A 17,546-nucleotide genomic window follows, 5' to 3' on the forward strand; every position below is an offset into this window, starting at 1 on the left:
ATGTTCCACCGGGGGGAACCACTAATGCTCCTCCCTGGCCCCGCCCCTCTTCTGATATGTTCTACCAAGGGCTTGGTCGATGATGAACTCTGTTAACTCTGCCATGATTCTTACTTAATAAAAGCCTTCGGGCTAGATTTTCAGTTTAGGCAGTTTTGGGGCGCTAGCTTTAGCGCCCGCCCGAAGTTAGCGCCCGCCCCAAAGTAGCGCCCCGTTGCCGGGAATTCAGTGGCTTCGCCCTAAGAGGTTGGTGGAGCGCTAAAAGAGGCGTTCCACTACTCTCTTTAGGCGCTAAGCCGGCGGTCCAGAGGGATAGCGCCCAGGCGGGGCGCAGCACGGGTGCGGTCATTTTTGCACTGACAGCAGACCCCGTGGTGCCGACCAGCTCTTAAAGGGGGAAGGGACGAATTAGTCTGCTGCCACGCCCTGCACACTGCAGCCTTGCAAAGAGGCCTCAACACTACTGCTCAGCCCCAGGGAGTCATGGCAACGCCAGAGAAGGCCCGTCAGCGTGCCCTGCGCTTCTCAGAGGGTGATCTGGACATCATGCTCACAGCTCTGGAGGTGAGGCGCAAGATCTTGTTTCCAGACAGTGGGAGGAATCCAACCCACCACGACTACACCAAAGCCTGGAAGCAGATCGCCCAGAGGGTGACATTCACCGGCGAGGCCCCCAGGACCCACACACAATGCCGTAAGAAGTACAACGATCTGACCAGGATTGTGAGGGTGAGTAGCCTTTCCAGTCTCCTCCTCATTCTTGCATGTACACCTGACATGATGGGCAAAGGGACCTGAAAGTCCTTTTGGCCAGCCCTCAGCCAGCAGCATTGGGACAGTCATGAGCATCAAATGGCCATTCGGCACTCTACACTTTGGCCAAGCTATTCCACCATGGGAGGCAGTGCACACTACATCAGGGCTTCACTCTGTCCAAGCTATTCCACCATGGGAGGCAGTGCACACTACATCAGGGCTTCACTCTGTCCAAGCTATTCCACCATGGGAGGCAGTGCACACTACATCAGGGCTTCACTCTGTCCAAGCTATTCCACCATGGGAGGCAGTGCACACTACATCAGGGCTTCACTGCGCCCTTACAGCCCGTCCTTTCTCTTGCAGGCTAAAGTAGCGTTTAATCGCCAGGCCCGTGCCAGGGGTGGCCGCGCCAAGCTGCAGGAGCTCACTCGGCTGGAGGAGCGCGTGTGTGTGCTCATGGGAGCACGTGTGATTGTCCCCACAGCGTGCGGTGTATCCGACCCTCCACTGCCCGGCAATGGTAAGGACCTCGCCTTTTGGCCCTCTCGCGTCGCACTGGCCCATCCGAGCTATCTCCTTTGCCACTGTCCCACCAATGCGCTGAATCCCACCAGTCCTAACTCCCTCGCTGACGCCGTCTCCTCACTCTGAAGCTACTCTTGTGCATTCCTGCTTTCAGCTGGTGACGACCAGGACCCTGAGGCTGCCAGTGACAGCACCTCCAACCAGGAGGAGGAGGAGGAGCAAGCCGGACCTTCGGGGGAACAGTCACGTCCCGCAGGAGAGGAGGAAATGCTCGACACCTCCTCACTGGACGAGTGCCTGGAGGAACTGTCGCAGGGCAATGCAGCTTCTGGGACCAGTGGCGTCCAGCCACCCAGCAGCCGTGCGCGTGGCCCGCGGCCTTCCCCCCAAAGGGGGGAAGGATCAGAGGGGAGTGCTGCTGCTCGGCAAACTCGCCGTCACCAACGCGGCAAGGGTCCCCTAGTTCGGCCCCCTCCTCCCCAGCGGGAGAGTCGCGACTCCAGTCCGGACACCTTCACTTCGGAGGAGGTGCGGAAGCTCGATCAGATGGCCGACGACTCGGACCGGCGCCACACGGAGCTCATGAGCGTGGTGGGGCGCATGCCTGAGGCCATCGAGTCGCTGGCGACCAGTGTGCGCGAGTTCGGGGCAGCAACTGCCGCGACTGGCCGCATGCTAACTGATGCCGTCAAGACCCTGGCGGATGTGATGCGCGCGCACACCAGGACCAGAGGGCCACTCACTGCTGCCACACGCGCTGTCTCAGGCAGGCATCGCCAGGGCAGGCGCCGCGCTGGACCATCCCAGCAAGCCGGCCGTCGGCTGATTGCTGCGGATCCTGCAGTGCGGGCCCGGCCGAGTGCCACCGCGCCACAGCACCAGCCAGCGCATCCCAGACGCCAGCTGGCCCACATTGCACCATCCGTCGCCGCCATTCCCCCTCTGGGGCGTCAAGGGCAAGCGGCTGCAGCTGATGGTGGCCAGGCTCAGGCGCGCCACTCAGGAGACGGCCCCTCGAGGCCCAAACGCCGTGTAGGCCGCCCCCCAGTGGCATCTGGCGGAAGGGCATCTGAGCCTCAGGCGCCTTCCCCCAGCCTCGCAGCAGCCACTGGGCAGAGCTTGCGAAGGAGCAGCAGGCAGGGCAGGGGAGGCAAAATGCTGGGCAAGGTCTCGCCCTCGCGGGCCACTCAGTAGAGGGTGTGGCCAGCTTTCCTTTAATATGGCGGTGGCCATCTTTATTTTGCCCATGGTTGTGCTTTTGGAGGGCTTTTTTTTTGCGTTAGGCCGACGTTGAGGCCCGGTTTCAATAAAGGTGGAGTGGCTCCTCCCCAGTTTGTGGGAGTGAGTCGTTTGTTGGGCTTTTTGTGGGGCCCGTTTATTGTTTTTGGGGATTCATGTGGGAAGGGCTTTTCATTTTTGTTTAATAAAAAATTATCTTTATTCATGCAGTCTCCATGGTTGTTCTTCTTAGTGTTTGTTGGCTTCGCCGGCTGAGGGCTTGCGGAGCGGCTGCATTCATCTTCCCTCATGGCCCCTGGCCATTCCCTGACAGGGGGCTTAGAAGTACCGTGTAATAAGGTGGCGTCGTGCGGCCCTTGGCCCTGGTCGCTCCCTCCTGGGAACGTACTCCTGCTCCTCCTCCTCCTCCTCCTCCTCCTCCTCATGCTCCTCCTGCTCCTCCTCCTGAGGTGCTGGTCCAACGTCAGGTGGCAGTGCCTGAGTCCTGCGGATAGCCAGGTTGTGTAGCATGCAGCAAACCACCACAAATTGGGAGACCCGGTCCGGCGAATACTGGAGAGCTCCTCCGGAGCGATCAAGGCAGCGGAACCGCTGCTTGAGGACCCCAATAGTTAGCTCGATGATGTTGCGGGTGGTTTGATGGCTCTCGTTGTAGGCCTCTTCAGCAGCGGTCCTGGGCGCGCGGAGCGGGGTCATGAGCCAGGTGCACAAAGGATAGCCTTTGTCCCCGAGTAGCCATCCTCTTGGGGGAGGCTGTGCCTGGAACATGTCATGCACAGTACTCTGCCGCAGGATAAAGGCATCGTGGCTGCTGCCTGGGAAGCTGGCATTGACTGCCATGATGCGCTGCTTGTGGTCACAGACCAGCTGCACATTCAGAGAATGGTAGCCCTTCCTGTTGCGATACTGCTCGCCATGCTCCAGAGGGGCCCGCAAAGCCACATGCGTACAGTCAATGGCGCCCTGCACCAAGGGGAATTCCCCGAGTCTGGAAAATCCCAATGCGCGCTGATGCTGGCTCTCCAGGGCCATGGGGAAGGAGATGAATTGGCTTCTCCTTCTGAACAGTGCTTCGGTCACCTGGCGGATGCAGCGATGCACGCCGTACTGGGAGATGTTTGCTATGTCCCCAGCAGCGTATTGGAAGGAGCCGGTGGCATAGAAGTTCAATGCCACTGTCACCTTCACTTCCACCGACAGAGACGTCCTGCACCTGAGCTTTGGCCGCAGATCTCGGCGAAGCAGGTGGCAGATCTCTGCAATCACCCCCTTCCGGAATCGGAGCCTTTTAACACATCGCGCGGCACTCATGTTTAGGTAGGAGCGCTGCTGGCGGTATAGCCTGACTGGGTAAGGCCTACGTGGCCGACGCCTGTAGCCCCCTCTGCCTCTAGCCAGGGCTGCCCCTCTCACAATACGTCTGCGAGCCCTACGGACATGGAGCTGCAGCTCCGCGTTGGCACCCCATGCAACCCCCATCAAATCCTGGCAAACACTCTAATTTCCAAATGGCCACTTGCAGCGCTGTTGCCTGAGTCCAAAAATACCTGGCTCTTGCTGCTTGAAACCAGTTAGCTATCCTCCTTGTTGTGTCTCCAGAAATGCGTTGCACAAGACTGTTTTCTGAAATAATGGATGGCCTTTATACTGGAGAGGACGTTCCCTTTAATTAGCGCCCCCCGGGGCCCGCGCTGGTTGTGTTGCGTTCCTTTTTCCAAACGCTCCGGCCGCCCGCCGCACAATGGGGCGGTCCGACTGAAGTTTGCAATCGGGGCGGCCAAAGGGCGTTGCACGAGGATGTGACGTCATTTTCTGCGCGCGCATCCGGGCGGGCGCTAAACTTTGCGCCGGCGCTAACGGGCAACTTAATTTGGGGCGGGGCGCAAACTGCGCTGCGCCCGGGCGCTACACGCATAGCGCCCGGAAATCACTTCTCTTAAGGCGCTAACTGCTGGCGCAAGCAACTGAAAATCTAGCCCCTAAGTCTTAAACTTTAACTTCACGGATTCGGGCAGTTATTTGGCACATCAATTTTATTAAGTAACAACTTTTGGAAGATGGATCGATTTTTGAAACCAGAGCGTCTGGATATCGATCCGCATTCGGCAGACGCGTCGAAGAAATTTACGCATTGGCTGCGATGTTTTGAACACTTCATCGCATCGTTCAATTCGATGGTTAACAAGTTGGGTCTTCTAACCAACTTGGTAAGTCATCAAACTTACTCTATAATTGAAGATATTACTACATATGAAGAGGCCCTCGCAGCTCTTAAAGCCCAGTACCTTAAGTCGGTTAACGAAGTATACGCCAGGTATCTCCTGTCTACTCGCAGGCAATTACCCGAGGAATCTCTGGATGATTTCCTGCAGGACCTTAAAGCTTTGGCTAAGGGTTGCAACTACAAGGCTGTCTCTGCCATATTGTATCAGGAAGAAGCCATCCACGATTCTTTCATATCTGGCCTCCGATCTAATTATATTAGCCAGAGACTCCTCGAGAACGACTCGTTAGTTTTAAAAACAGTCGTCGCTGCTGCTCGATCATTAGATGTAGCCCAGAAGAATTCAGAAGTGTATGCGTCAGCCCATGCATCTCTCTCAGCCTCGTGTGTTCCGAGTATGGAGGCATCCATAACACCAATGGAGCCCCCACTTAATCCTATTGTTGCGGCTGTGCCCCATGGGTCTAAGTGTTATTTTTGTGGCCAATCTAAACACCCCAGGCAAAGTTGCCCAGCCAGAGAGGCTACCTGTTTTAAATGTAAGAAACGGGGACATTTTAGTAAAGTGTGTAAGGGTAATCCTGTACCCGAGGTCTTCTCTGCTGCCGCCTATCGTTTTACTCTAGCCTCGGCTACGGTTGACCAGATCATACCATGTTCCTTGTCAAAATCTATGATGGACATCAAGGTTAATGGTCGTCCTACTGGGTGTTTGATAGATTGTGGCAGTACTGAAAGTTTTATACACCCCAACCTTGTTAACTCCTGTTCATTGAAGGTGTATCCTACTCGAAGTGAAATTGTGATGGCGTCCAAATCCCTTACTTCGGAGGTAACTGGATATTGTAAAATCACATTGACCGTTAAGGATACGGAGTATAAGGACTTTAAACTCCTCATATTACCTCAGTTGTGTGTGAACTTAATATTAGGCTTGGACTTCCAGTGTCAGCATGAGAGCGTTACCCTTAAGTATGGTGGATCTCAGCCTCCACTCACAGTCTGCGGCCTTTCTACTTTAAACGTAAGTCCGCCTTCCTTGTTTGCGAACCTTGCTCCTAATTGTAGACCTATAGTGACTAAGAGTCGATGGTATAGTTCAGAAGATAAAACATTTATAAAAGAGGAAGTGGAAAGGCTTCAACGGGAGGGAATCATTGAACACAGTGGTAGCCCATGGCGTGCCCAGGTGGTGGTGGTTAAAACTAATGAGAAGAAAAGACTTGTGGTCGATTATAGCCAGACTATAAACTTGTATACCCAATTAGACGCCTATCCTTTGCCTCGTATTTCTGAGATGGTGAACCAGATAGCTCAGTACCGCGCGTTCTCCACCATTGATTTAAAGTCTGCCTACCATCAACTCCCCATCAAAATAGAAGACCGACCTTATACGGCCTTCGAAGCTAATGGGCGCCTGTATCAATTCCTTCGGGTGCCTTTTGGAGTGACGAATGGGGTATCCGTCTTCCAACGGGAGATGGATCGTATGGTGGATGAATACGCGTTGGAAGCAACATTCCCGTACCTGGACAATGTTACCATCTGTGGGCATGACCAACGGGAGCATGATCAAAATCTCGCGAAGTTCCTAGAGACTGCAAAGAGGTTAAACCTGACCGACAACGAAAACAAGTGTACCTTCAATACTACACGTTTGTGTATTCTTGGTTGCGTTGTGGAGAATGGGGTAATCGGGCCAGGCCCTGAAAGATTACGCCCACTTAAGGAATTACCTTTACCTCACACTGTAAAAGCTTTAAGAAGGTGTCTGGGACTCTTCTCGTACTATGCCCAGTGGGTGGCTAGCTACTCAGATAAAGTCCGACCTCTTATTAAGTTGACATCTTTTCCGCTATCGGCGGAAGCTCAGGAGGCTTTCCTTAATATCAAACGGGACATTGAGAAGGCAGTGGTATATGCCGTGGATGAGAAGATCCCTTTTCAAGTGGAAAGTGATGCATCTGATTTTGCGTTGGCAGCAATTCTTAACCAAGCTGGTAGACCAGTAGCTTTCTTCTCTCGTACATTGCAAGGACCAGAAGTTCGACATTCTTCAGTGGAAAAGGAGGCACAGGCGATTATTGAAGCAGTCAGGTATTGGAGACATTATCTCGCTGGCCAACGTTTTACACTCATTACTGACCAGCGATCCGTGGCCTTTATGTTCAACACTAAGCAGAGAGGCAAGATCAAAAATGATAAGATTTTAAGATGGCGAATAGAACTGTCAACATATGACTATGATATTCAGTACAGGCCTGGAGTATTTAATGAGCCATCAGATGCTTTGTCACGAGGAGTATGTGCTAGTCTAGGTACAGATAAGCTTCAAAGTCTCCACGACGCACTCTGCCACCCTGGGGTTACCAGAATGAACCATTTCATTAAGTCCCACAATCTACCCTACTCTATTGAGGAGGTCCGGACAATGACCAGAGCCTGTCATGTTTGTGCTGAATGCAAACCCTGCTTCTATAAGCCGTCCGAGCCAGCTCATCTTATTAAAGCAACTCGACCATTTGAGCGTTTGAGTCTCGATTTTAAAGGCCCCCTTCCATCGAGCGACCGTAATGTCTATTTTCTTAATATTATGGACGAGTACTCTCAGTTCCCTTTTGTTATCCCCTGTCCGGATGTAACTAGTGCTGTTGTAATTAAATGCCTCTGCCAACTGTTTTCCTTGTTCGGCATGCCTAACTATATACATAGTGATAGGGGTTCTTCCTTTATGAACGAAGAATTACGACAGTTTTTGCTATCGAAGGGGATTGCAACGAGTAGAACTACCAGCTATAACCCTCGTGGTAATGGGCAGGTCGAGAAAGAAAATGCGACAGTGTGGAAGGCTATCGTACTGTCTCTGAAGTCACGAGGCCTGCCGACCTCTCGCTGGCAGGATGTCCTGCCAGATGTGCTGCATTCCATAAGGTCTCTTTTGTGTACAGCGACGAATGCCACCCCTCATGAAAGGATGTTTAGTTTTCCAAGAAAAGCTACTAATGGAGTATCGTTACCCACATGGTTGACGACCACGGGCCCTGTGTTGTTGCGCAGACATGTGAGAGGCCACAAGACTGATCCACTGGTGGAGGAAGTACAACTCCTCCATGCTAATCCCCAGTATGCGTATATTCAATATTCAGATGGGCGAGAGGATACGGTCTCTATTAAAGATCTTGCACCTGCTGGAGCTCAAAAAGAGTTCGACTCTGAGAGTAGAGTTTTCAATTGTGGTATTGGACCTTCAGAGCCACAAACCCTCAGTGTGGAAAATACTGATGATTCTGGGAATTCGAATGAACCGGAGTTAGTACTCCGGGAGGAGCCTCAGGAAGAGGGAGGGTTTTAAATTTTTGAGGCATTGGAACCAGTTTTGTGGTAGGTGTGACCTATACAAAAGGGACGGTCTACACCTGTGCAGAGATGGAACTGATGTTCTCGGGGTAATTTTTGATAAAGCAGTTCGGGAGCATTTAAACTAGTATGGCAGGGGGCTAGAAACCTATGTAGTGAAATAGAGGAAAGTGAAAGGCAGACAGAAATAAATGGTAAAAGGGTGAGGAACAAAAAACGAAGGGCCAAACTAATTCATAAAAATTGTGAGCATAAAAAAAGCCTGAGGGTTTTATACCTTAATGCGAGAAGCATCAGGAACAAGGTAGATGAATTAGCTGTGGAAATAGAGGTTAATAATTATGATCTAATTGGGATTACGGAAACATGGTTGCAGGGTGAGCAGGGCTGGGAGCTTAACATACAGGGGTATTCAGTATTTAGGAAGGATCGACAAAAAAGAAAGGGAGGAGGGGTAGCATTGCTAGTAAAAGAGGGGATAAATGCAATTGAAAGGAAGGATATTAACTCAGTTAATACAGAATCTATATGGGTGGAGCTAAGAAATAGCGAGGGGCGAAAAACATTAATAGGAGTGGTATATAGGCCTCCAAATAGTAAAATAGAGGTTAGGGAGGGCATCACGAGGGAAATTAGAGAAGCGTGCAATAAGAGCACAGCTGTCATCATAGGTGACTTTAACTTACATATAGATTGGACTAGCCTAATCAGTAAAAATAATGAGGAGGAGGAATTCCTTGAGTGTTTGAGGGATGGTTATCTGGATCAATATGTCGAGGAACCAACTCGGGAACAGGCTATATTGGACTGGGTACTGTGCAATGAGAAGGGACTAATCAGTAATCTTGTTGTACGGGGACCCTTGGGTCAGAGCGATCATAACATGATCGATTTCTCACTCGAAATGGAGAGCGAAGAAATTGACTCAGAGACTAAGGTCCTGAATTTAAACAAGGGGAATTATGATGCCATGAGACGGGAACTGAGTAGGTCTGATTGGACAACGTTCCTGGGAGGACTGGAGGTAGATAAACAATGGCAAACATTTAAAGATAGAATGACAAAATTGCAAAAATTGTTTATACCAATCTGGCATAAAAGGAAATCTAAAAAGGTGACTCAACCGTGGATAACAGGGGAAATTAGAGACAGCATAAAATCCAAAGATAGGGCGTATAAAATAGCCAAAAAAAGCGCCAGAGCGGAAGATTGGGAACAGTTTAAGATAGAGCAAAGGAGGGCAAAGGGCATAATCAAGAGGGGCAAAATAGCTTACGAAAACAAGCTGGCGGAAAATATAAAAACTAACTCCAAAAGCTTTTATAAGTATATCAAAAGGAAAAGACTGGTGAAAACCAAAGTTGGTCCATTGCAGTCAGATACGGGGGAATATATAATGGGAAATAAGGAAATGGCAGATCAACTAAATGCATACTTTGGGTCAGTCTTTACGAAGGAAGACACAAAAAACCTCCCTGGGATATCGGGAAAAATAGGGACATTGGCAAAGGAGGAACTGACGCAAATCAATATCTCTAAGGATATGGTGTTAAGGAAGCTAAAGGGATTGAAGGTGGACAAATCCCCAGGGCCTGATAACATGCATCCTAGGGTACTGAAGGAGGTGGCCCTAGAGATAGCGGATGCACTAAGGATGATTTTTCAGAATTCATTAGACTCGGGAACAGTGCCGATGGATTGGAGGGTAGCTAACGTTACCCCACTATTCAAAAAGGGGGGTAGGGAAAAAGCAGGTAATTACAGACCTGTAAGCCTTACATCAGTTGTGGGCAAAATGCTGGAGTCCATCATTAAGGATGAAATAGCGGAGCACTTAGCAAATGGGGACAGGATAGGACAGAGTCAACATGGATTTACAAAGGGTAAATCGTGCTTGACTAATCTATTGGAATTTTTTGAGGGAGTAACTGGTAGAATAGATGGGGGAGAGCCAGTAGATGTGGTGTACCTGGACTTCCAAAAGGCCTTCGATAAGGTCCCACATAAAAGATTAGCATGGAAAATTGAGGCTCATGGGATAAAGGGGAAAGTTTTGGCGTGGATAGGGAACTGGCTGTCAGATAGAAAACAGAGAGTTGGAATAAACGGCTCATTTTCTGAATGGCAGGCAGTAACAAGTGGGGTACCACAGGGATCTGTCCTGGGCCCCCAGCTGTTCACAATTTACATTAATGACCTGGATCAGGGAGTCGGATGCAGCATTTCCAAATTTGCAGACGACACTAAACTAGGAGGGGGGGTGGGCTCAGAGGAAGAGACCAGGAAGCTCCAGAGCGATTTGGACAGACTGGGCGATTGGGCGGATAAATGGCAGATGCACTATAATGTGGACAAGTGCGAAGTTATCCACCTTGGGTGCAGGAACGGGAGGGCAAATTATTATTTAAATGGCAATAGATTGGGAGAGGGGGAAGTACAGAGAGACCTGGGTGTTCTTGTACACCAGTCACTGAAGGCGAGCATGCAGGTGCAGCAGGCGGTCAAGAAGGCAAACGGTATGCTGGCCTTCATAGCAAAAGGGTTAGAATACAGGAACAGGGATACCTTGCTGCAGCTGTACAGGGCACTGGTGAGACCACACCTCGAGTACTGTGTACAGTTTTGGTCGCCTCATCTGAGGAAGGATGTTCTTGCCATGGAGGGGGTGCAGCGGCGATTCACCAGGCTGATACCAGGAATGGCGGGAATGACCTATGAGGAGAGACTATGTAGTTTAGGGATGTACACACTGGAGTTTAGAAGATTGAGAGGGGACCTCATAGAAGTGTATAAAATTCTGACAGGTCTAGACAGACTGGATGCAGAAGGAATGTTTCCCTTGGCGGGTGAGAACAGAACTAGAGGACATAATTTAAGGATAAGGGCTAAACCATTTAGGACAGAGATGAGGGGGAATTTCTTCACTCAGAGAGTGGTGAACCTGTGGAACTCATTGCCACAGAGGGCAGTGTATGCCAGCTCATTAAATATATTTAAGAGGGAATTAGATATATTTCTACGGGCAAAAGGGGTTAAGGGTTACGGAGAGAAGGCGGGGACGGGATACTGAATTAAAGGATCAGCCATGATCTCATTAAATGGCGGAGCAGGCACGAAGGGCCGAATGGCCTACTCCTGCTCCTATCTTCTATGTATCTATGTATCTATGTAAGAGTTACATCGTTCCCAGAGGATTATCAGACCTCCTGACAGACTGAATCTATAGCAGGGGGTGAATGTGATGAAATAACTCTGTGTTCTGATATTTGTACTTGTACTTGTAATGTCTGGAATGTTCCACCGGGGGGAACCACTAATGCTCCTCCCTGGTCCTGCCCCTCTTCTGGTATGTTCTACCAAGGGCTCGGTCGATGATGAACTCTGTTAACGCTGCCATGATTCTTACTTAATAAAAGCCTTCAGTCTTAAACTTTAACTTCACGGATTCGGGCAGTTATTTGGCACATCAGTGCCCCAAAGAAACAGAGCAGCTTTACCAGGCCCTATTAAAGGACATTTTCAAGCAGTTTTACGAGTTTATTTTGCCCACGTGGACAAGACCGAACTGTACACCACACACCGAGAATTTTTGTGTAATGCAGGGAGACAAAGAAGGAGAGTATGGAATGATGTTTTTACTGCGTTTAATACTGGGTGCGCTGTCATCAACAGTTTGGATGACATAGAGCTGCAGACCCAGATAAACGGTTTAAAAACACAGTTAAAAAGGATAATGCTGGATGAGAACATGGTAGTGGGTTTGGAGTTGCATGAGGCCCAGGCCATGACGGTCCATTTAAAGGAGATCATAACCGAGTTGGAAAAGCACGCAAAGACGGTAAATGCTCTCATAAGGGAGGACAGAAATGCTTCTGACCAGGCTGCGCAGAATGAGGTGTGCGTGTTATACTGGGCGTGGTTACTGGGCGAGGGCCGCAGTAATCTGGAGGATTTAAAACAGGGTTTGGCCCCTTCCTGGATTAGCAACAAGCACCTCGCAGCCCTCCACCCTTTTGAGAATGCATTGAGCCCATGCCAACTCCGGCTAGCCTCCGAAGCCTATCCAGTCCCCGTGGATTATGGGCGGTCCAACCACACAATCATGGGAGTAGTAGTTAGGATGCCAGTCATGGGTAGGACAGCCCGGCCTGTGCCAGTATACAGGGTTGAGAACATTGGAGTCATTCAAGGGGGTGCACACATTCGTTTCACAGCGGTCCCGCCTTATGTCATTAAGTGGGAGCACGCTATGACAGGTACTGACCTCTCAGGGTGCCGGAGCCGGGGAGCACACATAATCCTGTGTCCCCAGCACTTGAATGCCTATTCAAAACTGCAGTGTGGGTTCAGAGCTGCTGGCGCGAAGCCTATAAATTGTACCATGGAGGCAATGGCACAAGGCCATGTTCCCCCGCAGGTAGCATATATAGGAGGTGGGACATATTGTGTCACCACCGGCGCGTCCCATTACCAGCATGGACAGCAGAGCTGGTGTCCAGTTAGTGACAGCAGTTTCTGTTTTAAACCTGAGGCAGAAGTTCAAGTGGTCCAGGAGTGAATTGTCCCCATTCCTGAACCCTCCACTGTTCACCTCACTGTGAAGGAGAATTTTACGAATTTGCAAAAGTACGTAGCACACTTTCGCTATGAAATTCCCCCTCTCCCTGAACACCTTACCAATATACTCAAAGCCGTTATAGTTTCGCAGAAACATTTTTACACTCTTGAACAGAAAACAGTAGAGATAGGGACTAAGATATTGGATATAGAGACTCCACCCTGGTGGAGCATTTTCAATAACATAGAGGTCCCTTCGTGGATCAGGCTGGCTTCCCACATTCTCGTGGTTTGTCAGTTAGGGATAGTGTTGTATTTAGTTTGTATCAGTATAAGGGAAAAGGTCAGTGGTCAGAATTCTGAAACCAGAGGATTTGGAAGGAACATTATGTAAAGGTGGAGGGAGATATGCCGGTTTAAGTCTTTTCCCTGTATATTGATTAAAGGATTGTTTTTGTGTTTGTTATTTTTAATAAAGGTTTTCCTTTTGTTTTTTTGCGATGCGGTTTAATAAAGATATGTGTACCAAGTGGTGCAGGGGTGTTGGACCCCCTCCATGCGTGGACGTGTGTGTAAAGTCTGTAATTTTACTCTCTGTATGCTGATGTACACTACATTTTCACGGAATGGGAAGTGCGTGTGTCGTGGGTATATTAGATAGGTAATTACAGGGAAAGGTTGACTATGGAGGGTCAGAAAAAATTTTACTCACCTTAAAAGTATGATACTTCAAGCAAGTTTTAGTATCACAGGGGGGGGTTTAAGGTTTGCAAAATTTCTACATTGCCCCGAAGGTTATTATTAATAAAAGGGACCCTGCATGGACATTTTAAATCAAAAAGGGTACCCAAGATGGCGTCCGTGCCTCGTGGCAGAAAGCCTGTGAGCTTTTAAAACTGGGACTCTGCAACGCAGACAGCTTGTGGAGAAATCGAAACCAAAGCTGCAGCTTCTGTGAAGAGAGACTTTGTATTTTGAAACCAGACAGGACTTTGAATTATGTATTAGACCGAATTGGAGACAAATCTAAATTCAGTTAGGCCTATAGTTAAGGCCATCAAGCAGTTTACATATATAATCAGAAACAGATTAAGAGAGCCATCGAGGCTGGACAGGCCCATCAAGGAACATTCATGACAAAACAAGTCAATTGTCGGGCCGGTGGATGTGATTACCGGCCATCTAAAAACAAGTTTGTAGAGATTGCTACCATTATTTAAAATAGCCCGCCAAGGTTAAGACAAAGAACTAACCTGATTTGGCGCATAGATAAGGGTTTTCGAAAAGAGTATAATTGAAGGCCCCGAGTAGCAATCGCTCTCTTCTCACTCTGCTCTCTGCTCGGCTCTTCTGCCCCTCACCCTCGTGGCTGTTGCTGTTTCCCCGTCCCACGCTTACCCCCTGGCCTTTGCCCGTGCCTTTTCCCACGCCATCTGGAAGTCGCCCAGGCACTGCATCAGGCGGACACGGACAATTCAGGCCAGGCAAGGCGGGACGCGACGAGGGGAGGAGGGAAGACCAACTGAGGAAGACCAACTGAGGAGACGAACTAAGGAGACGAACTGAGGGTAGGCTTTGAATCATCAGGCCTTCAGTCTCAGCCAACCTGCGACTATCTTTATACAAACTCAAACTGTCGGCCGAAGAAGAGGAATCATCCCTGCAAGTTAAAGTACCCAAACAGAGACTTTAACTTTGGGGTACTTGTACCTGGACAACGCTCTTGCAGCACCCCGAGTCCACGTGACGACGGCAGGCTCCGGAGAGCAGCAAGAGCGAACCCCAAACCCCACCGCTGTTTTGAGTCCAACAAACACTTTTGATTGGTGAGCATAAATTCTAGCCCCTCATAGCTTAATCTAGTTAAGTATAGGGGGTGGGATAAGGATAAGAGGATTGTTAAGATAGTTGTTTTCCCTCAATGTGCCGTGTGTTCCCCATTCCCTGCATAAGTATAGTTATTTGTATTTGCTTGTAATTTTATATACTGGTAACTTCTCATAAGACTGTGTTAATTTTTTGTTTAATAAAATCTTGAGTTTTGCTTACATCCAAACCACCTGTCTACTCCAGTCTTTTCTGTATCGCTACCTGTACCTAAGTCTGGTGTCAAGAATCTCAGGGGCGTGGGAGTGATTCGAACCGCTCACGGGCAGTCAGAGGCATAACTGACTGGGCTCACGCGCCACCCCCTACAACTGCTGATTAGGACATAAGATCCATCAAGCAGTAGTTATACAAACTACCCTTGGAGAGACATAGGTAAGTTTCTGTGCAATATTCTAAGATTTGAAAAATATTCAAGTGCCAGCAACATTTGAAAGGGTGTTAAGGATTTCTTTTCAAACATTTCAGTGAAAAGTAGCTTGCATAAAAAAAAGAACAAGTAAAGTGAATTTGATCTTGAGTTCCTGGATGCGTTAAAGTGATTGAGTCCAAGTTAGGATGGGTCTTTGAGAGAAACAGACTAAAATTGCATTGACAATTAATGCAGATTTAGTTCTTTTAGTAGCAGGAACTTGATAGTCCTGAATTAATTGCCATCTCACTCAAATACTACAAAGAAAGGCTCGTCCAGTTAAAGGAAATGGCACAATGTTGTGTTCTGAAGTTGGGATTAAGATGTGGTAGAGAAGAATTGCTCTGCTCACAATGTATGGTAACACCATCGACACAGTCCCCTGGAATTTCCGTTGAGGCTACTGACACCTGAAAATCTTGCTCAGGGAGCTCGTCCTATTGCACACTTGGCCGTGATGTTGTAAAATGCAGCAAAGCAGCAGCTCTTTGAGTGCTACAGCTTGCCATTAAAGGGGACGTTGTGGGGATGGCCAAAAAGTGGGCTAATTAGTCACATGACCCAGCAGAGACATGTAGGCAACACTTTCTCCTTTGATGCTGAGTGGTAAGGGGTCCTGAGGGAGGAGGTGCACAAATGGACGGTGGCCTTACTTGGGAAGTAATGCCACCCATCAGTAAAAGCATCAATGCCGGCTGCATTGAAGATCGCCACTTACTGAGTGATTGCAATCACCCTGGTCCCTGGTATCTGGCTACAAATGAAGATGTTTGTTCACATCAGGAGCAAGGCCAGTGTGTGTTTCACTTTTCCACATATTTCTTGTTGGACCCATTAACCATGGCACATGCCTATTTTGGGATCTCCTACCTCCTCTGGGAGGCACCAATTCAAGCATTGTGCATGACCATTGCCATTTTGCACACACACTTTTTATTTTGCCAAAACACACATTTCTTGAACGTGTAGGTGCAGCTGAGGAGACAGACATTGAGGTGTCTGGGGCAAGGCGTTCCTCTGCTTTTAGGATGTGTTTCAGTGGGATCAGCAGCCATGAATACAGAGGATAGCCCTGTTCTAATGGCAGGCGCAAAGAAGCCGAATTTCTAGCCCAAATTTATACCATCACTGCCATATTCTTCATTTTACTTCTGAATGTACTCTGAAAATTTATGATGGTGGAAGATTAGAGTAACTATAAATTCCCATTCCATAGCTGTGAGATTCATCCTTTCTAAGCAGATAGAGCGGAGAAGTTCCCATTTTAACAGCTGCACTGAGCTACTGGCTCTGGGTTACTAAACAATGTGTTCATAGCAACTGGTTATTAATACACACAGTGTCATTCATTTGTACTGAAGCAGTCAGAATTAATCATAGTCAGTAATTAGCACCAGCATGCACAGTGCTTCATGCTCAGGGCACCAAGTATGTATGAAACCAGCTCTTTATCTGCATGTTACATAAAGCTTCCATTTCTGCTTAAAAACATGCATACCAGTGATGCACACCAGGAAAAAAGAAAGAGCTTGCTTTTATTTAGCATCTTTTAACTCCTCAGGACGTCCAAAAATGCTTCACAGCCAATGGATTACTGTTGTAATGTAAACAAAATGCAGCAGCCAATTTGTGCACAGCATGGTCGCGTGAAGAGCAATGAGACAGGTGATGAAATAATCTATTTTAGTGGTGTTGGTTGAGGGATAAACGTTGGCCAAGACTCCGGGAGAACTCCCCTGCTCCTCTTTGAATAGTGCTGTGGGATCGTTTATGTCCAGCAGAGAGGGCTTTAGTTCAATGTTTCATTTGAAAGATGGCAGCCGTGAAATTCGGCACCTTAGCCGGTTTCGGCAAAACAATGGTGGCCGCCTCGCTTCCACCCACTTCCGGTGCAGCCCACAGCAGCTGCCATTTTGGGCAAGGCGGCAGCATGTGTTCACCAGAAAAATGCTGATCAGTCAGATTGTGATGACAATCAGTGTGCAACGTTGATTTGCCGTACGACCTGCTATGTTGAATGTCGCGCTCGACTGCATGCTGTCTCCAAAACACAAACAGCTGAACATGCGCTCAGCTGCACAAGGGACCCCTCGCCAGCGCTATTTAAAGAGATCATCACTAACTTGCAGGTGACTTGCTTTTTGATTTCAACTGGCTCTGTGTAAGTTTGTGCAACAGTTTGGAGCTTTCTACTGTTATTTAAAGTTGGCGAAGTGACAAGGAGTGGTGCTGCAAGTGGAGAAGGCCTTGCTTCTGATTTAAAGGGTACTGCTCAGACCACTTGCTCCCAGTCATGAGGGCTCTACTTGCAATCCCCGTAGTGCAGGAGCATGACAGGGTGATGGAGCAGAGGCAGCAAAGGAGACAAGCTATTCGCCGAGGGAGGAGAAGGAGGGGCAGGAGGGCTCTCAGCAGGAGGCGTTACCCACCAAGGGTCTTCCGAGAGCAATTCTCCTACCTGCACTTAAGCCAGGAGCAGTGTATTTGGAGGCTCCACTCCACCGAGTAGGTGGTCACAGAACTCTTCTGCCACCTTCTGGAACCAGCCCTACAGCCTCAGAGCAGGGTGACGACGGTGCTGCAAGT

The sequence above is a fragment of the Somniosus microcephalus genome, chromosome 8 (genome assembly GCF_052327205.1).
Source record: "Somniosus microcephalus isolate GS21.2 chromosome 8, FLI_Smic_1.0, whole genome shotgun sequence".
In the NCBI taxonomy this organism is placed as follows: domain Eukaryota; kingdom Metazoa; phylum Chordata; class Chondrichthyes; order Squaliformes; family Somniosidae; genus Somniosus; species Somniosus microcephalus.